The 26,052-nt window shown below is 36.1% G+C and overlaps 2 long non-coding RNA genes across 12 annotated transcripts in view; one reads left to right on the top strand and one right to left on the bottom strand.

Moving 5' to 3' along the window:
- Positions 1-6,949, top strand: part of LOC132711494 (uncharacterized) — a 152,419-nt gene extending 145,470 nt beyond the window's left edge. For all 11 annotated transcript variants that reach the window (XR_015732129.1, XR_015732136.1, XR_015732132.1 and 8 more), the window contains one exon: positions 2,489-6,949. This is a non-coding gene — a long non-coding RNA (uncharacterized LOC132711494). The remainder of the gene's footprint in view (positions 1-2,488) is intronic.
- LOC148115088 (uncharacterized) overlaps positions 1-26,052 on the bottom strand; it is a 36,244-nt gene that overhangs the window by 872 nt on the left and 9,320 nt on the right. The window lies entirely within an intron of this gene.

Raw genomic sequence — 26,052 nt, 5'->3', positions numbered from 1 at the left:
GCATGGTTAACTTGAGATATTTGGTGGAGAGGTATATCCTCTGACCCACATAGAAAGGCATTTGTGCCCTCTGCTTCTTGTCTGCTTGCTTTTTATATTTTGTGGCTGAGTGGCGTAACACATTTCTCACCACTGTCCATACTTTTTGCACTTTTTGCAGCTCCCCCTGCCAGAATGACAGCTCTGGGCCACCAGGCATGCTGGAGCTGACACTGGTCACCATGATAAAAAAGATGCTGAGGTCCTAGAAAAAGTACAGAGAAGAGCAACAAAGATGACAAGGGATATGGAGCTAAACTGTATGATGAATGGTTAAGGGACTAGATATGTCTAGATTAATGAAGAGAAGAACTAGTGTGTGATATAATCTATCCTCCATACTTGAGGTGCTCAACTTAAAGATGGGTAAACTTATTCTCCAAAGCACCTGAGAGCAGAACAAGCTCTGGAAGCTCATTAAAGAGAAATCCAACCTGGAACTAAGGAGAAATTTCCTCACAATGAGAAAAATTAATCAGTGGAATGGTTTGCCTCTAGAAGTAGTGGGTGCTCTATCACTGGAGATTTTCAAGAAGAGGTTTGACAACAATTTGTCTGGAATAGTATAAAGTCTCCTGCTCAAGCAGCAGGTTAGACTAGAAGACCTCCACGATCCCTTCCAACCCCATATTCTAAGACATCCTGCCAATTTCACTATCTTGGACTTGGGAGAATATTGTAGAAATCAAAATGTATTTCTTGATGTACACTTTTCTTGCTGTATCTACTCAGCAGACAAAAAGAAATAAGATTATTTTTGTAACAGAGGTATTCCTCAAATGCATTTTAAGATCTACCCTCATATAAAATATTCAAAAGAGAAAGTGAGCATGTACTTTATTGTGAATTGCCTCAACCCATCTGTGGTCAGATTTGTGTGGACTGCAGCTTTGTCCCAAGTGATAAAGATTGTTGTTGTTGTTGTTTAATGGCTAAATCATGACTGCAATAGCATTATGTAGCTGGCAACAGTTCAGAAACTGTCTAGTGAAAGGGAGCCACTAAAGTAAGTAACCACATAGTACTCCTTACTAGTAGATGCAAGCATTCTGGGATTGTTCAAGTCTTGAATGAAAACATCTTGACTTTGCTGCTGATTTGATTAATTCTTTGTTTTTCAATGTAGATTTAGGGACTGGATTAGTAAAATGCTAATTAATTTTTTTTTAAAAAAAATAAAGTTTATGACATATTTGGAATTGCACTGGATATGAAGCTGTGAACAACACATAGGGATGAAAAAACATTTATAAATAGTCCATACTTATTAACCGAAGTTAGAACCAGCCACTATGTTGCTAAGCAATACCATTATAAAATGGGGAAAAAAATCACATGACTCTGCCCAACACAGGATGGCAATTTTAACTGAAGTCACTTGTGAAGTTGTGTCAATCTCCTGCAGGATAAAAATTATATTTTATCCACCCCCTAAAAGTCAAAAGCCATCATACATTAGGTTCCATTTACTGAATATATTCAAAGCAGATCTTATATATGTGATAGGATGCTTTAATTTGGATTCCTATACATACATAGGATTGGATTAAGAATTTAAATAGTCTTTTCCAACTTTTTAATTTTATTACTAACAACCCATGCATTTGATGGAGTGGCAATAAATGGAAATGAATATTATAATAAATATACTCGTTTTTAACCACAAAAGATTTATATCATAACAATCTTTCTTATGTTTGCTAAAAACAGTAAAATGTACATTATGTTGCAACACATAAGTGGATTTAACTGTAAGAAAAAAGTGTGTGTGTGTGTATACACACACATACATGCAAGAATTTGATATTTATTTCTTGTATATACATTTTAGTTTTCTTGTATCTATTTCATTCCTCCCTCTTAAACATAGAGAAATTTACAACTCTAAAGGCAAGGGCTTATATCTTCATATAATACAGATTATTTAATCAGTAATTTCATATGTGGTGGATCATTTTGCATTCTGAATCAAGAATTAATTTGTACAATTTGTTTATCCTGAGAAAGATTTCTGAATGGGTGTCTATTAAATATGCTAGATCACTCTATTAATATATAAAAAATTCTGGCTGTGAATCCCTGGGGGTTTTTTTTGTTCAATTTATCTGAAAAGAATCATGTTGGGAGACACTTTTAAATTCTATTTACTGTAGGTGTTTAGTATGCGTAAATCTACCGTCTTTATATGTTGACTTTAAATATATATATATAAAAGCATTGTACTGTTGTACAACATTGTACTGTTTGTTTATAGACTTATCAGAAGGATCAGTAAAGTTTTTCATATTTTTAAAAAACATTTTTTTAAAGATTTACTTTTCTAAATATATCAAATAGGTAGGCAGAATCAGAGATAATACCTTGGGCATGGATCATCTCTTTGACCTATATGGAATATTTACTGAGGATTTATCTTTGTTCTAATAAAAAAACATTTTTGTTTTTGCAGATGGAGTTTCTTCGGCTCTTCAGGAGTTTCATTTGAAAGGATGGAGAGATATTTCCTGACACTGCAACGTATCTGATAAATCAAATATACTGCAGGGGAAAAAAAAGAGGTCTTAATCACTCTGGACATGAGTTCAACAACTAAAGTGTTAATGCAGAAAAATGCACAGACAAGTCTGCCGTGGTCATCTGTCTTCCGTAGTCGGAAAAGGAAATGTCCAATGTTAGTTCTATAGGACCTATAGTTTAGCAGATGCATTTAAAGTTCAGTAGATTGGTTCCTTCACTGGGCTATTCCACAATTCATGAACCATTAACAAGATGTGTTGCAAAACACAGGAAGCTGTCATCAACCATGTCAACCCGGAAGTCAGTCTATCATAGTATGGATCAGGGTTCTCCAACCTTGGCAACTTTAAGATTTGTGGACTTCAACTCCCAGAATTCTTCAGCCAGCAAAGCTGGCTGAAGAATTCTAGGAGTTGAAGTCCACAAGTCTTAAAGTTGCCAAGGTTGGAGAACCCTGGTATAGATGATGGCTCTCCAGGATTTATTACAGAATATGCAGTCCCCGGTGCTGCTCCAGGCAGCTATCTGATCCTGGAGATTCTGTCATGAAGGGCCCTAATGTGTGTTTTATTTGCAAAACCCCAAGCTTAATTCTCAATGATTTGTAAATGGCTCTGGCTGAAAACTTCATAAGGTGCTATTTAGGCAGCCAATTGGCATATGGCACAATCATGGCAAATGAGAACACCTATTGGGTGGATCTAAAATATCAGCTGGAAAGGATAATAAAAGTCCTTGATGAGTCTTTGTCTCTATGGGGAAAAAATTATCAAAATTTGCTTTATGGATCTTATTCAGGCTATTTCTAACCATGTTTCCTGATGTCCCCCAAAAGAAAATAGGAGCAACAAAATACCACCAAATTTAATAAAGGAAGCAGAAAAATCTATATTTTTCTTTGGATAAATGCAACTTCGTAGAAGTTTTTCATTTGCAATCCATTAATCTTACATAGATTTCAAGATAATTTCCCAACCGTATCTTTATTATGAACATTTTCTCAGTAATTGTCTTCTTTGATGTTGAAAAAGCTAACTTCAAAGGAAACTATTGCCATTCAGAATGTGTGGAGGCAAACCATCTTGTTTTTACAGTAGATAAAGACAATCACATATGAATTGAACACAACTTCTGTGTAAATACAGTGAGGATTAAAATATAGATAGTACTCAATTTATGATCATTCATTTAGCAATCTTTCAAAGTTACATTGATCCTGAAAATGTGACTTATGACTGGTCCTCACACGTCCGTCGCATTCCCACAGTCACATGATCAAAATCCTTGGAACTGGAAACAGTATGTCTTTACAACAGTTGCACTGTCCTGGGGCCAAATTATCACTATTTGTGATCTTCTCAATTGTCTTCCAACAAACAAAGTCAATAGGAGAAGTTGTATTTTATTTTATTTTTTATTTATTTATTTTTACATTTGTATACTGCCCTTCTCCCTGAGGACTCAGGGCGGTGAGCAGCCAAGTAAAAGCATAAACTACAAACATTAAAATCCAATTAAAAAGATATATATAAATTTGGCCCCATGATTAAAAACAATAACAAACAATTAAAAACATTTTAAAAAGTGTTAGGCCAGCCCGGCTTGCTGGAAAAAGAAGGTTTTAAGGGCACGGCGGAAGGCACCGAGGTCTTGGATTCTCCTTATCTCTGGGGGCAGCTGATTCCAGAGGGTAGGTGCCCCCACAGAGAAGGCCCTCCCCCTGGGGGTCACCAGCCTACATTGTTTGGCTGATGGCACCCCAAGGAGGCCCTCTCTGTGGGAGCGCACAGGTCGATGGGAGGCCGTCGGTAGCAGCAGGCGGTCTCGAAGATAACTAGGTCCTATGCCATGGAGTGCTTTAAAGGTGATAACCAACACCTTGAAGCGCACCCGAAAGACCACTGGGAGCCAGTGCAGCTCACGCAGGAGAGGTGTTGTATGGGAGCGCCATGCGGCTCCCGTGACTACCCGCATGGCCGTATTCTGGACCAGTTGAAGCCTCCGGGTGCTCTTCAAGGGGAGCCCCATGTAGAGAGCGTTGCAGTAGTCCAGGCGAGAGGTGATGAGGGCATGAGTGACTGTGCACAGGGAATCCCGATCAAGATCATGATCTCATGATCCACTTAATAACTGTTGTGATTTGCTTAACAACAGTGGCACAAAAATGGTGTACATATGTGCATGACTCACTTAACAACTGTTTGTTTAGCAACCAAAATTCTGGTCTCAAATATAACAACTTGAGGATTACCTGTTCCAGAATGCAACTGAGTTTAAAAATGGCATGCTAAAGTAAGCTTATTTGTATTGATTATACACTTACCAGTCCAACTTTACTGATGTTCTATTGACATCTGATACCCCAGATATTTTCATATACAAATAAAATAGATTAGGCAGAATGTTTGCTCATTGCACATATAGCTACTGATGAGAAGGAGTGCATTCTCTGCCTTGCATTGTGATTTGGAAATGTGCCTATTGTATCCAATCTGACTGCTCAGAGCAATAACTTAGAAGGAATGAATACATTTGTTTCAAGAAGATGGAATTTGTTTCATTAGTATTGTTTAAATTAAATTCGAGGGAGAGATCATTTGTAGTGTCGCATCTAAAGTGTATTTGTAAATAGGTAGCTGCATGGAAGATGCATAAGCCATAACCCAACAGAAAATAAAAAATGAAAAAGGATTTTTGAAATGTTCATTTTAAGAAATGCATATTTTTATTTAAGAGCAGCTGTTGTCATATGCCTTATCCCCAATCAAAACCATAACTTTGTTTTTTTGTAATTTATAAAAATGAGACTTATTAAAATTATCTGCCTGTCTTTTATACTATTTTGGTGGAAAAAATGTAATGATATATGGAAAATATTGTAAGCCCTATTTTTAAATAAATATTTCCTAGTCATATGTAATGAATTATATAGGTGGGCTTGTATCAATTATATGTAAACAGAATTGTATTGTCATCATTATTATCTTATATTTTAGCAGCTAAAATGCTGCTTCTTAAAATATGTTGACTATCACATTACAAAATTCTGGTTTATGTAATATATATAAATATATATAAATATATATATATAAAAATATATATGTAATATATATTATGTAATATATATAAATATATATATTGTTCATGGATGTTTGATTACTTAAAGGAATGTTATTTATACAGATATATGATGCAGCAGAACTACTACTGCTAAAATGGGTTGACTAAAATGGAAGGCATCACAGGAACCACAGCTCAAGATAGATTACATCAAAATGCATGATAGCAATACTGTGATCTGCAAGAATGGTTTGGAACAGTTCCTGATACAGTGTTGCTTTCAAACATTGTACAAATAAAATGTAAATGGGAACTAAGGTTTATCAAAACAGCTATGTGCGGTCTTGAAGATTTTATCTCTGGTCTACTAGAAATTCTGTGTTGTCTCAGGTAAAAGAAAATGCAGCACAATAAATAACTAGATATGAAAATGATGTCATTTATGATGCACATTTTGATTTATCTTACTCTGGCAATGTGTCACAACCAACAGTGGGATTAGATAGTCTGTAGTTGCCAACTCTAGAAGTGTGCATTTGCTAGAGAGGCTGTCATTTCATGGTAACCAGGAATAAAACTGATTTTGTTGTGAGGATTTCTCAAGAAGGAACACATTTACTAGTACATAGTTGGGCATTATATACAAATACACTGAAAATGGACAATCAGATGTAGGCTGTCTGTTAATGGAAATAGTTTTCAATACTTAGCATAGCATGCTTAATCCGGACAAAAGTATAGCATCAATATTTGCATAACATAACAAACTTACTTAATTTAAATTTTGGTTAGGATTCTTTTTTTTCTAAGTACATTGCAGAAATCTAGCCCTGTACTATTTGATTAGTTTTGATTCTTCCTATTGTACAGACTGAGAAACATGCTAATAAAAGGAGAAAAATATGTGGAAAACAATAACATGGATCAACCACATTCTGTTCCACTAATTAGGGTATTTGTAAGTGATGCCATTGAAGCACAGTTAGTGAATGGTAGAAGAACTATCTTATTATTTATAGACATAGTTGTGACTCCTGAATTTGTTTGCATTTCCAATCCCTATCAAATTTATCATAAGGATATATATAGTACAAGTGTAGTTTTTTGGGGTGAGGGATTATTATGCCATGTTTTTTGTCTGGGATGTGGGAATTTCCACTGGCTTAATCTTATGATGTGATGTCAAAAGATAAAATTCATAACATAGAATCTGAACTAGTATATTGGCTATATACAGTACGGTTTAGCAATAAAACATTTATTGCTTTATTAAATTTGTATTAAATATACAAACTTTATTTAATAAAACACTACTACAATATGTAATACTGCATTGGTGAGACCACAGTATAATCTTATTGATCACCTACCCATGGCACTTTCAGCCTGAACATTGGTATACTTAAACTAATATGTGACCTTCTGTGGCTCTTTCAACGTAACATGCATTTTCTGAGGATAAGGTAAGCTTGTAAGATACCTGACCAAATCTGATACAGCAGATTTAAGACTGCTTATCAAAAGCAGCAAATGAACTTCTTCTAAATGCTATATAATGTTCAAATTTATAAGAAAAAAAAAAACGAAGGGAATTTCAGAAGGATCAAACAATATTTAATCTATTTAATGACTACATTCATTTCCTTTTTCTGCCATTCTTGGTTATAAGCCAATTTACAAAGCATTTGCTGTGGATGCTTTATGTTAGTTTTGTTTTGTTTTGGAGGGATTGCGCTGTAAGTCAATCGAAGAGTTAATATAAACGCCTTGCTCTAAAAGGTCATTTCCAAACTAAATGCAGCAATTCAAAGTGGGAAATGGAATGAATGCCAAGAAGATGTTTAATGAAGTAACATTTGAGCTGTATCCTTTCAAGAACATTTGCAGAATTGTTTGATTGCCTTAGAGTACACAGGAAACAATAAACCTACACAGCACTAGCAGAGTCTCTGATGGTTACATTTGCTGAAAGACTGCCAAACTACTTGGAATTTTAAGTACAGTACAGTTAGGGTCGAACAATCTCATGTGGTAAAAATTTTGCCATGTATTCTGGATACCAGAGTAGTTTGGGGCAAGAATTCATTTTATGAATTTCAATACTTAGAATTACTCAGCCTCTTCATAGCATACATTACACAGCTATTTAAATAACACTAGGAATTATTCTTGGGACACATTCACACAATACTATTATACCACAAGGCATTGCTGCCATGAAAGCTGAATTAAAATCACTTCCTGCTGTAAGTGATGGAGTTTGCTACTGGTATGCAAAGCAAGTTTATTTTTGATGAGTGAAAAGCACTCAGAATGGCATCTCTTCAAATGAATCCCCAACATTGCGGATTAAGTGTAATGGATTGTGCGGGATTTGCAGCTGTATTATTCTCAATTAATAGAAATTCCTTCATAGATAGCACCCATCTTTGACCATTTTCTCAAGTCAATGTTTCTAATATGCATCCTTTTCTAACTTGCTTCTCTGACAATTTGGCCAGATGACTACTGATTCTATAAGCATAATTATATGCTATTGCTGTAGATGTTGAAAATGAACTGATGAGGATGAGTGAAAATTGCACATAGTCATACATGGTGTGCACAGAGAGCAGGACTCCTGCCAAGAAAAGCTGCAAGCTCTTGAAAATTCCCAAGTGGTTCTGAATATAACCCAGTGATGAAATTTAGCCAGTTCTATCCGGATCACATGATCTGGTAGCGCTGGCGGTGGGAGGCTCCGCCCATCCACCTAGAGGTCATCACATCCCATTTTTGACCCTCTGCACATGCACAGAGCCTTCTGCGCATGTGTGGAGGAGGTGCACACGAGCGTAGCATGCACGCTCACATTTGCAAACTGGTAGTGAAGGTAAGGGAATACCACCCCGATATAACTCATATGTGAAATTGCAAAAATTACACTTTAAGAGCTTTAACTGTTCTTTAGTTACTCCACTATAAATAGACAAGGAAAAATGCTAGGACCTTATTGTTGCAGGGAAAACATATAACTTACAGACAAGCACCAATAGCAATGGGCCAACAGAGAAAATCGTGGCATTATAAAATAAAACACTATTCTTAGGGCTGATTGGACCTACAGTTTTATACATGTATGCAGTTGAATATCTGTTTCTACCATTGAAGATCTATGACTAGTAAGGGCACTGGAATAATGTGAGTTCTGACTGCTTGCCTCGCCTTTAGAGCCCTTGCTAACCATGCTTCTTCAAACATATGGATCTGATTGATGGCCTATTGGGGAAAATACCATGATTAAAAATGACAATGACTGCAAGCTTGCTGATCATGGTAGATTCTATCTCAAAAAAACCAATGGGGGATTCTAACTCAAAAGACCAAAGGGAAGAAGAGGAGGAAGAGGGCACTGTTCCATTATTTTGGCTACTGAAGATGTTGGGTTAAAAAACAAGCAAGCAAACACAAAGCAGGGCTGTGTCCCATACAGGTCATGCTGTGAGGGGAGTGATCAAGGGAAGAAAGATGGAAAAGCATAATGCCCAGGGGAACCTAAGATAGGCACGGACAAAAATGAAAGCTGTGGCTTATTAATAAATCAGACAGATTACTATCCCATTTTTCTCCATGTGGGGATGAACAACATGATAATGAACCTAAAAACAATATCAAGAGAGTACAATCAACTCGGCAAGAAAGTTTTTTTCATCTGTACTTCCAACAAAAGGTCAATGTCCAATGAGGAAACAAAGGATTTTAGAAACGAACCATTGACTCAAGGATTGGTGCTACCAAGAGAACTTTCGATTCCTAAACTACAGCCTGCATTACCTACAAGAAGGGCTTCTGGCAAGGGATGGGTTGCCAGGTAGAATGTTTTTGGAAAATGTCTAGCTCAGTTTAACTGAAGGGCTTCAAACTAAAACTGGGCGGGGGGGGGAGGGTGACCAATCTTTACAACCTGATCCCAAGCATAATCCCAAAGATAACCAGTCAAAGAAGGAGGTAGAGAGTGATGGGAAGGAAGAAAAACTTAGATACAAACTAGGAGATGTAGGAAGCATATCCAGGGTCAGCCGTAAGAGACCCAGATGTCTATACACTAACGCTCAACATTTGTGGAATAAACAGGGTGCACTTGAAGTACTAGTACACAAGGGCAAGTTTGATATAGTTGACATTACTGAAACCTGGTGGGATAAAACTCACGACTGAAATGTCCTGTTGGAAAAATATAAACTGTTCAAAAGAAACAGACCTAATAAAAGAGGAGGTGGGGTTGCATTATATGTAAGAGATCACTACATCTCTACAGAAATGCATACCAAGGATGAAAGCTTCCTAGAATGCATATGGGTTAATACAAAGGAAAAAAGAATGACATTGCCATAGGTGTATATTACTGACTACCCAACCAAGCAGAAGAAGCAGATGAACTTTTTACTAATCAGTAAACAAATATATGTAGAAAACACACCACAATAGTAACGGGGGATTTTAACAACCCTGACATCAACTGGGAGACAAACTTTGCTTCAAATGGAAAATTGATTGTGGTTCCTGACCAACCTAGTTCTAGTTGGGTCATCCAAAAGGTAGAGGAAGAAACTAGAGGAGCAGCAATAGTGGACCTAATTCTTATTAACAGAGAAGAGATGATAGAGGGGGTTGAAGTTGCAGGAACTTTGGGGGAGGGTGACCATGTCAAATTAGAATTCAATATAATACAGACACAAGCAACAGAACATAATCAAACCAGTGTCTTAGACTTTAAAAGAGCTGATTTCAACAAATTTAGAGAGATCTTGGGAAGGATTCTATGGATGAAAATCTTAAAGGGGAAAACAACTCAAGAAATTTGGGAAAATCTGAAAAATATTATTATAAAAGCCCACTCTAGCACAATACAATTGAAAAAGAAAAATAAGAAATCCAAGAAGAAATCAGCATGGTTGCACAAAGAATTCTCTAATAAACTGAAAGACAAAAAAGATAAATATAAAAATGGAAAGAGAGACATAAAATTAAGGCAGAATACCAGTATAAAGCCCGAATCTGCAAAGATGAAGTCAGGAAAGGTAAGGTTCAGAATGAAGTAAGACTTGCAACAAATGTGAAAAATAATTTTAAAAATTCATTTAATATGTAAAAAACCAAACAAAAAAAGGCAAGGAAACAATTGGTCCACTAATGGGAGAAAGTGGCAAGGAAGTGACAGGCAGGGAGAAAGCAGAGCTACTTAATTAATTCTTTGCATCTGTCTTAACATAAAAGGAAAAAATAGTCCAAGCTACCAAAAACAGAACAGTAGAAGACTAGAAATACAAATTACAAAATGCAAGAAAATTGTAAAAGAACACCTATCCACTCAAGTTTAAATCACCAGGATCTGATCCAATCAGCACACTAGTAAATAATTCAGCAGGATTCATGTATAAAAGAAACTTCTTTATATACAGTAATATAAAGCATGATGCATGTATACAATACCCATGCAGCAGAAGCCATAACCAGAACTCAGAATCCAGAGTACAAAATCAGTATAATCACAGAAGCCATAATAATCCTTATATATATACAGTTCAGTCAAGCTAAGCCATGCTCAGGCTCCAAGCCATCTCCCTGGCTCACAATAGATCCTGTTTCTTAGTCACCAAACAGTTCCCATTGGTTGACTTGTTGTTATGGCTATCCCAGCTCATAATTACACTGACAATCTTGGAATCATTAAACCATATATTTCAAAGATCCTGGAGCACTGGAAAATTACCAGAAAACTGGAAAGGAGCTGATGTGCCTCCCATCTTTACAAAAGGGGAAAAAAACAGATCCAGGAAACTACAAACCAAGCAGCCTGACATCAATACCGAGGAAGATCCTGGAAAAGATCAAATCAGAGATCTGTGAACATCTAGAAGCTAGCAAAGTTATAACCAAAACCCAACATGGGTTTATCAAAACAAATCATGCCAAACAAATCTTGTTCCATTCCATTAATTACTTGACCAAGTAATTAATTTAGTGGGCCAGCAAAATGCTGTGGACATAGTGTACTTAGATTTCAGTAAGGCATTTAACGAAGTAGACCACAAGCTACTTCTTGGTAAGCCAGAAAAATGTGGAATAGACAACATCATCACCAGATGGATTTGTACCTGGTTGGCAAACCGCACTCAATGTGTAGTCCTTAATGGAACCACATCTACATGGACAGAAGTAAGCAGTGGAGTACCCTAAGATTCAGTTTTAGGCCCAGTACTCTTCAATATCTTCATAAATGATCTAGATGAGGGAATAGAAGGGGACTCATCAAATCTGCAGACAAAACAAGCTGGCAGGAATAGCCAAACCCCCAGAAGATAGGTTCAAGATTCAGACAAAGTTCAGCAGACTTGAACACAGAGTCCTATTCAATCAAATGAAATTCAATGTAGAAAAAAGTAATGTTTTACACTTAGGCAAGAAAAAACAAATGTACAGGTATAGATAAGATGAAACCTGGCTCAATAACAGTTACTGCAAGAAGGATCTTGGAGTCCTAGTGAACAATCACTTAAATTTGAGCCAGCAGTGTGCTGGAGCCACCAAAAGCACCAATGCAATCCTAGACTGCATTAACAGAGGGATAGAATCAAGATCACATGAAGTGTTAGTACCACTTTATAAGGCCCTGGTAAAACCACACTTGGAATACTTCATCCAGTTTTGGTCACCACAATATAAAAAACATGTTGAGATTCTGGAAAGACTGCAGAGAAGAGCAACAAAGGCCACTGGAGGCTGAAACATATGATTAACAGGATTAATGGTTGCAGGGATTTAGTATATCTAGTCTAGTGAAAAGAAGGACTAGGGGTGACATGATATACTAACAGTGCTCCAACAGTGCCTATCACAAAGAAGACGGGGTCAACCTATTTTCCAAAGCAAGACAAGAAGGCAAGACAATAAACAATGAATAGAAACTAATCAAGTAAAGAAGCAACCTAGAACTAAGGAGAAATTTCCTGATAGTGAGAACAATAAACTAGTAGACCGGCTTGCCTTCAGATGTTGTCTGTGCTCCATCACTGGAGGCTTTTAAAAAGAGACTGGACAGCCATTTGTCTGAAATGGTATAGGGCAGGGGTCAGCAACCTGTGGCTCTGGAGCCACATGTGGCTCTTTCACCCCTCTGCTGTGGCTCCTTATCACTCAAAATATGTGTCACAATCGCCAATGTGCGACTCCCGCCGGCACACAATTTATTGAGCTTTTCAACCACCAGTAGGCCAATTATGGATAAATCCAAGAAAAGAAAAGTTTCAGAAGAAAACAAAATGTTTAATTCGACTACATATGCTTTTTTTTGTGGCCGCTCAAGAAATAGTCAGGCACGGAAAGGGTTTTGTGGCTCCCGGTGTTTTATTTTCTGTGGGAAACGGGTCCAAATGGCTCTTTGAGTGTTTAAGTTTGCAGACCCCTGGTACAGGGTCTGCTGCATGAGCAATATCACTAAGCGTGTTAAGCTGCAAAATAATATAAGGAAAAACCAAGGGATTCCATGGAGTTGAAACCTGTTGGTTATCTAGTGCCCTGGAAGTAAGCCAAGACACCAAGTGTTGGTGCTTATCCAATTTTTGTCCTATTTTTAGGATGAAAATGGACAAAATATGTAAGATTAAAAAAACCCAGGGTAACCTTAAGTAGCCTTTAAAAATAAAATATCAACACCTTAAATTGATTTTTTAAATAAAACTATAAATTAAGTATTTTCTTTGGAAAAATAAATAAGTGTCCTAAGTTTCATAGAAAAATCAGGGGTATAAATCCAAAACCCATGGTTTTATTTACCCCCTCTGGGATAATGCAACTTTCATTATTATCAGAATAGATTAGACTGACATTTGCAATATATAGAAAGAATAGAATAGAATTCTTTATTGGTCAAGTGTGATTGGACACAAGGAATTTGTCTTTGGTGCATATGCTCTCAGTGTGCATAAAAGAAAAGATACATTCATCAAGAATCATAAGGTATAAGGTTGAAATCCAGCAGGTTCTGACAGGTTCTGGAGAATTTTGAGCCCTTCGGAGAACCAGCAAATACCACTTCTGGCTGGCCCCAGAGCAGGGTGGGAATGGAGATTTTGCAATATCCTTCCCCGAGGAGTGGGGAGGGAATGGAGATTTTGCAGTATCCTCCCCCTGCCACGCCCACCAAGCAACACCATGCCCACCAAGCAACACCCACGAACCAGTAGTAAAAAAATTTGGATTTTACCATTGATAAGGTACAACACTTAATGATAGTCATAGGGTACAAATAAGCAATCAAAGCAATCAGGAAATATCATTTTTTAAGATACAATTTTAAGATATAATTTCTGGATTTCCCCCTGCTCAGACACTGTGGTCTAATGGTGAAGAATGCTCACCACCCAATCAGAAGGTTGAGAGTTCAACCATAGGTAGCGGCAGATGTTTCTCTTCTAGGACACAAAGAAAAAAATATCTGCTAGGATCAGAAAGAGCATCTGGTCAGTAAATGCTCAGCTCCATCCAGTCACCCTGACTCTATTCCGAATTAAAAGATTACAGGGTCATAAAGAGGAAAAAAAATTATATGCTATTACTTTACAATATAGGGATTTATATTGTACATTGCTCAGAGTTGTTTCTCTTTATGCAGAGAGAGAAACATTGATGTTAATTGAAGAGCCTTGGTGGTGCAGCGGACTAAGTTCTGTTATGTAGCACTTAGCTGCCAGCTGCCTGCAATTAGTGCGAGTTCAAATCTCACCAGGCTCAAGGTTGACTCAGCCTTCCATCCTTCCGAGGTAGGTAAATTGAGGACCCGGATTGTGGGGGCAATAAGCTGACTTTGTAGAAACACCGCTTATGGGGGGGCCAAAAGCCCTAATAAGCAGATATATACAAAAGAATGAAGGCTATTGCTATAAGTGCATTGTAAGCCGCCCTGAGTCTTCGGAGAAGGGCGGCATATAAATTGAACTAATAAAATAATAAATAAATAAATAAATTTCCCAATGGGTTAATTGGGACAGAGAAATTTCATTGTTCTCAAAGTAACTTTCTAAATCAGGCCTGAATTAAATCAGGTGGCTTCTAAAGCAGTCCAAGTCAATTTGAGCTATACCCAATTACCAAAGCAGATTATAAAGTAAATGTTATAGTCACCATGGTCTCCTCTTAGGGGTACCTAGGTAAGCAATAGGAAAGAGGGGCTACTATCTAATTGCCTGCCTCCATAGAAACCATGGCACCCATAATGTGTGTCCCAATGATAGAAGAGCTTCTTTGGTCAATTCTTATCCTATTAATTTGATTAAATAAAGGGAAATAAATTCTTTGGAAAGATGGAAAAAACAGTAATGAGCACTTAAAACTTCCTTAAGAGTATCAGTTGAAATGCATTTATATGTGTTAATGATCTTAAATTGATACATGAGAATCTTGTATATTACTCATAAGTGAAAATATAATTCTACCTCAGCTCTCATGTTAATTTACAGGAACCAGGCTGTGGAGCTTAATTATGATTTTATCATCACAATCTTCAAAACTGCAAAAATTTCAGAAGTCAGAGATTTACAGCATTTCTTATAAAATGCATGATATTGTAAAACTAATTTCAGCCTAAGAGGTTCTCTTTCTGCTCTGCCATCTGTGCTATTAGTACAAGGGGGCCTTTTTCTTATCATTTTGCTTTTGATGGAAAAAAAAGAAATAAGCATTTGTCTAATTGAAACGCCATTTCCGTCAGTGGCAGCGGAAGTGCTCAGAGAACCACATCAGCATAATTTGAAGAGGTGATGATATTTACTAAGTCATATTTACACAAGCATTTGAAATAATGGCTCTCTAACCATGCAGAGTTCCCTCTGATTAAGTGCACTGCATGCTGTATCATACAGGCTCTTCTGCAGGCACAATTCATCTTCCATCTAGATATAAAATCTACTTCATTTTTTCACATTAAGCACACATCTGCAGCCACTAATACTTTTATGCAGAAAAAGAAAGGGAGAAAACCTCAATATTTTCTTTTAAGATACCAAATACAAATAGAAAACTACACTGCATTATAGTTAAATTCTAGACTGCTGCAGATTAAAACAAAAACTTCTACCACCGCTTTTTTTAAAAAATGTCATAACTGTGTATATATACGTTTTGTGTAAATATCTTTGGCAATATAAAAGGAAAGAAAAGTATAGCAAAGTTGGAAGGTGAACATACTCAGAAATAAGGATGCAAATACTACCATATGGCTGACTTTTGTTTTCATTTAAGGTTCCTGCTTCTAAAAGAGTCTCAGGGAGATAAATTCCGCTATTATATTTTCCTTTGGTATTTAACTGAAGGGTAGGGAGCTGGGGAGAAAGCATACTGGCGTACTGGAGAGATGGATGAACCCTGAAATTCAGGACAATCACAAATGTCTTTTCTTTATGTAAGGTAAATGGGGAAAACCTCTCATCATCTGAACTCCATCAAAATGTTCTGATCCTTTTTTGGGGTGGGGATGGCGGAATTGAAAACAAATTATTTTTCATAAATTTCAAAGAAAATGAAGAAATAAAAAGAGGAAGAGGAACTTAATCAGCCCTCATTCATTAAGCTACACACATATTATAACAGCTTTAAGGTATGAGACAATAGACCTAGATTCAAAAAGAAAAATATGGTCTGGATGCACATATAACAGTTGCCAGAGACATCTTAAGCCAAACTCATTTATTTTATTAGATTTCAGTGATCTCCAATTTTAGATGATTCTGGAGCTCACAATTTAAAAGAAATAATGATATACAAAACATGTAATAAAAAGTTACAAGGATTGTGTTTTATATGCAGAGATCAGCCATGTGAGCCCAGAAAAACTTCAGCTGTTTAGGATGCTCCCAACAGGAACTCATGCATGACCATTTGTGCTCAGAATCACATTTTGTCCTTCAAAACTGTATGTCTGTTAGCCTTACTAGAAAGGGAATTCAGAACTCACTAACAGTGACTGACAGACAGATAAAGACAGGTGACAGATAGATTTTTTAAAGCCCAAGAAAACAGGAGCCATGATTCAGTAATATAGATTTCATTTAGAAGATTCCAAATTCAGTCCTGATAGTTTCAACCAAAAAGGATTCATTTCTGTGTTCAGTGATTTCTTATACATGATCTCAATCAGTCCTTCTTACTAAGCATTTACTGATGATTGTTGTGGAAGCCGTTCAGATCTTACAAGGATCTCGTAAAAGTGACTCCTTATATTCTTTTTTCTACTGATTGAAGGAAATGCATGAAATTATGTTATATTCCTTTAGCAAATATAGTTACATACACAGCAATTTTTGTCTTTAAAGAAGAAAACGATCTTTAAAATTCATAAAATAAAAATTTGAGCTCACTTAGCCAGCTATCTATGGACTATAGCTATCTATGGATGTGATGGCTCAGTGGCTAAGACCCTGAGCTTATCAATCGAAAGGTCGGCAGTTCAGTGGTTCAAATCCCTAGTGCCGTGTAACGGGGTGAGCTCCGGTTACTTGTCATAGCTTCTGCTAACCAAGCAGTTCGAAAGCATGTAAAAAATGCAAGTAGAAAAATAGGGACCACCTTTGGTGGGAAGGTAACAGCGTTCCGTGCACCTTTGGCATTTAGTCATGCCGGCCATATGACCATGGCGATGTCTTCGGACAGCGCTGGCTCTTCGGCTTTGAAACGGAGATGAGCACCACCCTCTAGAATCAGGAATGACTAGCACATATGTGCGAGGGGAACCTTTACCTTTTAGCCAGTTATGATGTATCCATCATAAAAATTGTACAGCAGCATTAAAGAATGGCAAAAAAGAAAAAAGAAAACTTATATTTAAATAATATAGACAAAATTATTTTAATTATTTCCTAATTATTTACTTGTAAACCACACCCACATTTTGTTATTTCAGAATAGTTTTGTCACCTAAGGACAAAGAAAAATTCAACTCCCAGCTCAACAGCATTGTGCATATAAGAGAAATATAGAATAAAGGTGTTAATGATGAACAAGTGACAAAATATATTTTGACAGAAAAGGAAAGATAAATGTAGAAATCCTAACACTATTTGCCCAAGTATTAAATGCATACCTCTACTACAATAATGCTGTGGTTGTTATGTAATAAACCATATTAAAGGTATTGGGTTACTTCTGAGTAGGTTTGAACAGGATTACGCTATACATTATTAAGCACATAGATAGGAAAATAAGTTATATTAGCTCGTGGTATTGTTATTTTAGTTTTGATCTCTCAAATTACCAACTACAATAGAGACAAGGTAGCTATAAAGAAAGATAAATATAAGCTTTATCAGCTCTAAAGGTTTGCCCCCCCCCAAAAAAAGAGTTTGCACTGTGCCAAAACCAATAATATGTAAAACAAAAAACCCCAATAAAAATAACAAAGCTTATCTGAAGAACATTCCACCCATGCTGGCAGAAGGGGCATAATATGGACCAGGGTGAAATGCTCCCTGTTCGGACCGGATCGCCTGATCTGGTAGCGATGGCGGCGGGTGGTTCGGAGAACCGGTAGCAAAAATCCCTGTTCCCCCCACATGCCCAGCTGAGCCACGCAATCATCAGAGGCTTTTTTTTTACTTTTAAAAGTATTTTTTCTTTGGCCGAAAAAATGCTTTTAAAAGTAAAAAAAAAGCCTCTGATGATTGTGTGGCTCAGCTGGGATCGTCAGAGTCTTTTAAAAGCATTTTTTCTACAACCTCTTCGGCCGATGGCAGCATGTAAGTTTAATAAATAAATAAACAACCTACAATTTTCAGACAGATAAAACCATTGGTTTTCCTTGTTACCCTGCCGGTCTTTGCAATCATTGGCTAATTTGCTCTGTTGTAAGAGACCTGAAGCATTCTACTTTCAGAAATGAAAGTGTATATTTCAATTTGTGCCTATTATTGTAGTGCCTCTATACTGTATAATTATATAAAAACACACCCATATCTTTTACAGATATATTTTCATATGCACTACACATAGATTTCATGACAATTGGACAGATATAGAAAGGCATATTGCATGTTATGAATTCAGAAGCAGTAGCTTTTACATTTCTTGCATATTCATTTGCAACTTCATTTCATAAACTATCTGAACTGGGAGTCATTTAAAGCCAGTAGAATGAAAATTCATATACCTTAATAACATACTCTCAGAACTGTTACACAGAAGCCCTGTTTATCATGTCATAATTGGATTGCATGCAATGGCACATCACAAATCACATGATATATAACTGTGTTTCAGCACAGTACCGAGTCTAATTTATGTATTCATGGGAAAATGCTTTGCCATGTTTATACACATGTAATTCCATTTGTAGGGAAAGAGCTCTACATGCGTGAGTCTCCATGAAGGCCTTCTTCAAACCAACATCAATTATACTATAGTCAGGACAGCATGCCCAGGGTACATGCTGATACCAAAGGAGTAGTGTCAGCATGTACGCAATAGCTAGCCAAAGGTAATTGACTGGAGTTTTATTATTATTAGTGTTGGTCATATAGTCAGCCAGTTGTTTAGACTGGACCTGGCTTTTTATCCACCTATTGAAGTGAAAGAACTTGTAATAAAAGCAAAAAGACTGGAGAAAGGGGCAAAGAAGATCAAGAATTGGTCAGTACTGAGTGAAGATGAATTGCATGGTTCTTTGTTGAAACATTTGATTGGTCTACACCCACTCATTGCAAAGCAGTTTAACAACAAACTGCAAGAAAATGAAAATGAAGATTGTTTCATATCTGGTAAAACCTACCTGATAATGAAAGATCCAGCAAAATGAGAAGCATAAGGCAACTATAGACCAATTACTTCCTTGCCAACAACATTCAAACTGATAACTGGTGTAGTAGCTGATGCAATTCAACAGTATCTAATTGAAAATAAACTTGTTCACCCTGAGCAGGTGAACTGCCAAACACAGAGGAACAAAACAACAGGACAAAAACAGTGAAAATTGAATGAATCAAGATACTCTAAAGAAATAAATTCAAGAGTCTGGATGAAGACAATCCCTACAAATACCTGGGCATCTGTCAAGCTGACAACATCAAACACAGTGAAATCAAAGAAGAAGGTTAGAAATGAATATATCATGAGAATGAAGATCTTAAAATACAAATTCAGTGGACGAAATATCACCAAGGCAATTAACATCTGGGCAATTCCAGTTATCTCATAATACTGGAATCTGACTGGAATAGTAGACTAAAAGTAAATCCAGAAAAATAGTGACTATGAATCATAATTTTCATCTATACAGTGATATTCATATACTCCACTTGCAAAGGAAAATTGGTGTACTTGTGACATTCCATGCCCATATAACAATTGGAAAAAAAAAAGGCTTTGGAAGAATACCTGAAGAATAGCAGAGAAGATTTATTGAAGCTAGTATACCCTGAAGACTCAAGAAACCAAACAGCCCTAAAAGAAAGACCAAATAAAGAATAGGAAAAAAAAGGGGGAATGCCAAATCCAACATAATTGAGTTGGCAGTTTCAAACACAGCATACTTTTGCCTTGCCTGAGATCGTTGTTACTCCAGTAATCCTACAAGGCTAGGCCCTGGTTTCCCAGCCATAGTTCCTGAGTTTCACTGCCCACTTGTCAACTGATGCCAAGAAACTTTAAAATCTGATGTAGTCTTGGTTGACCCAGGCAACAATCTGCATAGTAATCTTTTTCTGTTTTCTCACTATATTAAGTGGGTTGTTGGATATGCTTCATCTGACTCTTTTGCTAAGACCTATCTGGCATGTGTGACCTTTCTGGTAGAATACACTACTGTCAGCATAGTTCTCACTCCCCTCAGAGCATTGTAAGCCCCTTCCCCATGAAAAGGGATTATCCATGGAGGGGATAATTACTATTATGATTGTTTATCAGTCAATAATCTTCCTTGTTTCATGTTATATTTCTTGATCAGATATACTTTGGTCTTCTTGTTCTTCAGCTTCTTCTTCATCTGTTCTAGGGTTACATCTGATCTCAGCTTGCTGATCTTATTTTCCAGCTTGATCTTCCATTTTCGTGGTGTAGTGTTCGGCTTTTTTCCCCCCTTGTTTGTTAATTTTGCACCCCAGGTATTCAGTTATAACTGCAGCCACTTCTCCAGTTCTTTCTCTTCTATATTATGATATGTCGCAGTCAGGCAGATGTTTAGGCTGGATTTGGCATTTTTATCCACCTATCGAGTCCTTCCATTATTATATTACTGTATTATATGCCTTCAAATCATCTTATTTTCTGGTGAGTATATGTACACGTCCATGCAGTTTTCTTAGCAAGATTCTTTGTGTCAAAGGCAGGAGTCTAAGATCAAATCTCCTAGATTTTAGCCCAGTGCCTTAATCACTTCAACTGTCTCTGTTCATCATTTTGTTTAGGTTGTGTGTATGTTTGCTTTTATGTGTGTGTCTGCATGCCTTCAAATCATTGCTGACTCCTGGCAATTGTGTGGACAAGTCCCTGTGGTTTTCTTACCAAGATTTTCAGAAGTGGCTTGCCAATGCTTCCTTCTAGAGCTAAGCAAGAATGTCTGGCTCAAGGGAACCCAGCTTTGTGCCTAAGGCCTGATGCATTACCACCACACAATTAATGTATCCTAAACCTAAAGAACTATTATTTGCCTTAGTTTTTGTCCCCTTAGATTCAAAAGTTTACATTTTTGTAAGCTATGTTTTTGAAAATGCAGCATTATTAAAGAGTTTTCTTTAGGGATTACGGTACCTAACCACATAAATTTATTTTCCAACTGTTGGGATGGAGGGTTTCCACTTCATGTTCCTATTTTTGAAAGGAAATGACTTATTTTCTTCGTTAGCTCTTTTTTTTTCCCTTTGATATAAAAAGACAATTTGGGGCTATATTTTTAAGTGTAATATAGTTTATCAGTCTGCATCGTTTGAGCTAATTATTGCAGCAACCAAAAAAAAAAAAAAAAACCCAAAGAAATCCCATTTTCTTCAAATCCCCTGAAAATAAAAAGTCAGTTTTATAGATGTTTTATTATCAAAAAGTAAATTAAATGATTTCTTTTGAGCAATTCTCTGGACCGATAAAAGCTTGCAAATATTTATACTTATATATTTTTCATTCAACCCAGATTATCAAACAGATAATCAAAGTAAAACAGATCCACTTGTATGTTTAGCTGAGTGATGGTGAACCTATGACGCAAGTGTCAAAGGTGACACACCATGACATTTCGGTGTGATGTGCCAATATTCACTAACACCCAACAACTATTCTTGAAACATACCTCATTCTACTGCGATTTTTGTTGGCTGCAGAGGCTGCACAAAAATGGAGTGTGCTGTCCTCCACAGTCTCTGAACCTTCTGGAAGTCACATGGCCTCCAAAAAAATCACATGAGAATGGAGCATGCAGTTTTTGGAAGCTACAGAAAATGTGGAACAGCATTCCGTGAAGCTGGTTCAAGAATGAAAGCCTCACGTGATCTGGAAGAGTTTCTGGTACGCTGCAGAGACCTTAGTTAGCAAAAAAAGAAAACTACCTGAAGGTCAGCATTGGATGGCAGATCCTGTGAAGTGCTGGGCTATAACAGCACTAACTGTAACATTCCCCCAAGGCTTGTGAATCTTCTGAATAGATACAATCTAGGGGGTAACAATTATTATGTGAACAAAAAAGAAATTTTATTTGTCTTTGACCAATAAAAATACATTCTACAAACAAAAGTATCTCCTAACATCAATAACTATTTTGTTGTGATTACCATGTGCTATTCTTGCATTTTCAAATTCCTTTCATTGGAATTTAATGGGCCCATGGTATTAATTCTCCTAAATATATTTATAAATCTCATTAATGCAGGATTTACTTCCAAGTAATACATTTGGGGGGAAAAACTCAACTGATGTGAGTGATCAATCAGCCCGCATGTCTTTTTCTTCAGATTAATGCACGTTGCTAAGGTTTGTTTCTTAGAGGTGTTTTTATTAGCAATAAGCAGAGGGACAAGTGCTATCATAATTTAAATCTTAGTTCCTCTGAAAATAACTTAGTATAGATTCAGCATCTAGTTCATCAGTAAAACATACTTGCTGGATAGGCTTACCAGGGCTATGTATCTAGTTTTCATCCATTAATACAACTGATATTGGCTGTACTTACCTTAATCACTGCTGGGCGATCTTACACTTAGTCTATACTCAGCATGATGAAACCCTTCAGTGGAGTTCTATTTACCATGTATGTTATGAAGTGGAAGGATACTATTGTGGTCAGGATCCCAAAACATTGCCAACAGGGATGCATGTTGATGAACTTACAATATGGCACCTCGAATTACAGAATTACATTTCTGCTTCACATCTACATATGTCAATTCTCCTATATACATTTAACATCTACTACAGAAGTGCATTTCAGATGTGCATTTCATTTTCATATAATAGCCATATCATCACTGATTTAAAAAAAATATTGCAACAAGGTTGTGTCAGTAAAAGTAAAGGTAAAGTTTCCCCCGCACATGCGTGCTAGTCGTTTCCGGCTCTAGGGGCGGCGCTCATCTCTGTTTCTAAGCCGAAGAGCCAGCGCTATCCGAAGACATCTCCGTGGTCATGTGGCCGGCATGACTAAATGCCAAAGGCAAATTGAACGCTGTTACCTTCCCACCAAAGGAGATTCCTATTTTTTTACTTGCATTTTTTACGTGCTTTCGAACTGCTAGGTTGGCAGAAACTGGGACAAGTAACGGGAGCTCACCCTGTTACGCGGCACTAGGGATTCGAATTGCTGAACTGCTGACCTTTTCTTTTTAAAGTTTTTTTAAACAAACAAACATACAAACAATACATCCTTAATCATTCAGTGTTTCATCTGAGTGCATATTTTGTGTCTTCTATTCCTTCCTCAATCATTTTCATATTTCTATCATACCTTTATATTTTCATTTAAATTGTTACATCACTTCCCAAATTTCTTATGTTTATATTAATTCATCAATTATCTAAATTTTTATATCGCTTCTCTAACCATTGATATAATTGCCCCATACTTTAAAATACTCCGATTCTTTCTTTTCTTTAATTACCAATGTTAATCTATTAATTTCTGCACATTCCAATATTTTCTTAATTACTTCTCCCTCTAAAGGGATTTTCTCTGCTTTCCAATTTTGCGCAAATACAATTCTCGCTGCAGTTACAATATGTATAATCAAGTAAGTATTCTCTTTACTATATTTCTCTTGTAAAATGCCCAATAGGAAGCGAGGAATTACTAGATTAAAATTAGAACATGGCTAGAGAAAATGATAAAACAATGTATTGATTGAACTGCTGACCTTCTGATCGACAAGCTCAGTGTCTTAGCCACTGATATTAAAAAAGTAAAAATATTTGAAGTAATAAGCAAGTGGACATTAATTGAAAAATCTGATAAAACTAGAGGGTAAGTGAATTTTTGATTTACCGTAGAAATAGATAAAAAGTGAATAGAATTAAGTGCATAGAATTCAACAATAAACCCAGTTTGGTTGGCATAATAAAACTAGATTAAGAATTGGAATGGCTAGAATGGCTAAAAACATGTATATTTTTGATTTGATGTAAATTTGTACTGCATATAAGAAAAGATGGATCCTATATTTTGAAAGGAACCACCTCCTCCTTAACTTGTGTATAAATGCCATAGGCTCAATCCTTTTGTATCTCCTGGCAGGGATAGAAAATCAGCCACCTAGAAAAAAAATGGCATTGTTGTTTGTTAGTATTGGGTAAATGGACCACCATTAATACAAATTATTTTATTTTTATGTATCATATTCCAGAGCTGGTTTTATCAAAATATCTATTCTGATTACAGTAGGTATAAAGAAAATATGATCTTTTTTTAGAAAACTGCTTAAAAGTCAGTCCAGTTATGAACCCATGAAAACATAGTAGGAATTTTTGATTTTCCCAAGAATTGTGACATTTTATCTTGCTTTGAGAGTATCTTATGATCTCAGGTGGCTGCATATTCCATCAAGACGTTTCCAAAGTATAAGTCGAAATCCACAGTAGGATGGCATCCAGACTCCATGTCAGGGAACAAAGTACTGTGGACCACCATAATGAATATTTTATTTTTATTAATGCTTTAAGCATAATCTACTAATGGAACAAAACCTAGTGAAAAATAGTGATACATCCAAATAAATTCCCTATGGAATATATAACATCTTTGGACAGAATTGAAAAATAACCATAAAAATGCCACACTTTGACATTTATCCTAAAATCAGATCCAAACTATTTATAGATTGTAACATACCATACAGACTAATGGATAATGAATAAGCAAATACATAAAAATAACTGGGTCCAACCTCTGATAGCAATGGACAGCGGACAGCAACATTTTATATCAATGTTGTAGAATTTGCATTCCACAAATGTGAAAGAAAAACAGGACTAAAATGGAAGGTTTCACCAATCCCGAGTTTTACTTCAATAGATAGATATAGGAAACCTGAACTTTGTCACAGATCGGATTTTTTTTATTGGCTAGCTAACTGATCTTGCAAACTTTTTTTTTTCAAACAAACGACTCATTTCAGTCTATTTGTGTATCACTTTGTCAAGTTTTACTTTTAAAGGATGTATGAAAATGCATAAGCCATTTGATATAAAAATGTGTGCGATACAGAAATACATTCACTTCTTCCTAATTTTATTTATTTATTTATTTATTTATTTATTTATTTATTTATTTATTTATTTATTTATTTATTTATTTATTTATTTATTTATTTTATTCAATTTGTATACCGTCCTTCTCCTAGTGGACTCAGGGTGGTGCACAGCCAGAACTAAAACACATACCAATACAAAATTTAAATTTTTTAAAAGAATTATATGCTTTTTGTGTACTTTTTCCAGGAATCTTACACATGTTCATATGAAATTTTTAATTGCAAAATGACATATAACTTTTTTTTATCTCATGTACATATCTGTGGGGTACAAACTGGAAAATTTACCTTCAGATGTGAACTGAAGACATTTTACCTCCAGCACTTCTTTACCCTTTCTTTCTGCCTGCCTGCCTCCTTCCACATTTGAGCTGCTGTTTTTTTCAAATTACAAAAAAAAAAAAAAGTGTATTGTTGGCTAGGTAACCAGATACACCTTATTATACTATAAATTATTCTTCCAGCTCATATGTCTTTTGGTATTTTGTACAATGGGCCAAATAAAATGAATTTTGTTTTCTGTTGCACCAAAATGGATAACATCCTGATTGACCACTAGAAGCAATGGTGGGATTGCCAAATCCCTCCAGAAGAGAACAAGAAGGAAAATCATAATTTTAAAAAACACAGGTCAAATGTATGCGTGTACCCACTGATCCAATATAACATAGAAAATCAAAACTTTATA

Source organism: Pantherophis guttatus, chromosome 2 (genome assembly GCF_059756535.1).
Source record: "Pantherophis guttatus breed Tessera chromosome 2, ASM5975653v1, whole genome shotgun sequence".
NCBI lineage: Eukaryota > Metazoa > Chordata > Lepidosauria > Squamata > Colubridae > Pantherophis > Pantherophis guttatus.
This window is presented reverse-complemented; position numbering and strand designations above follow the sequence as displayed.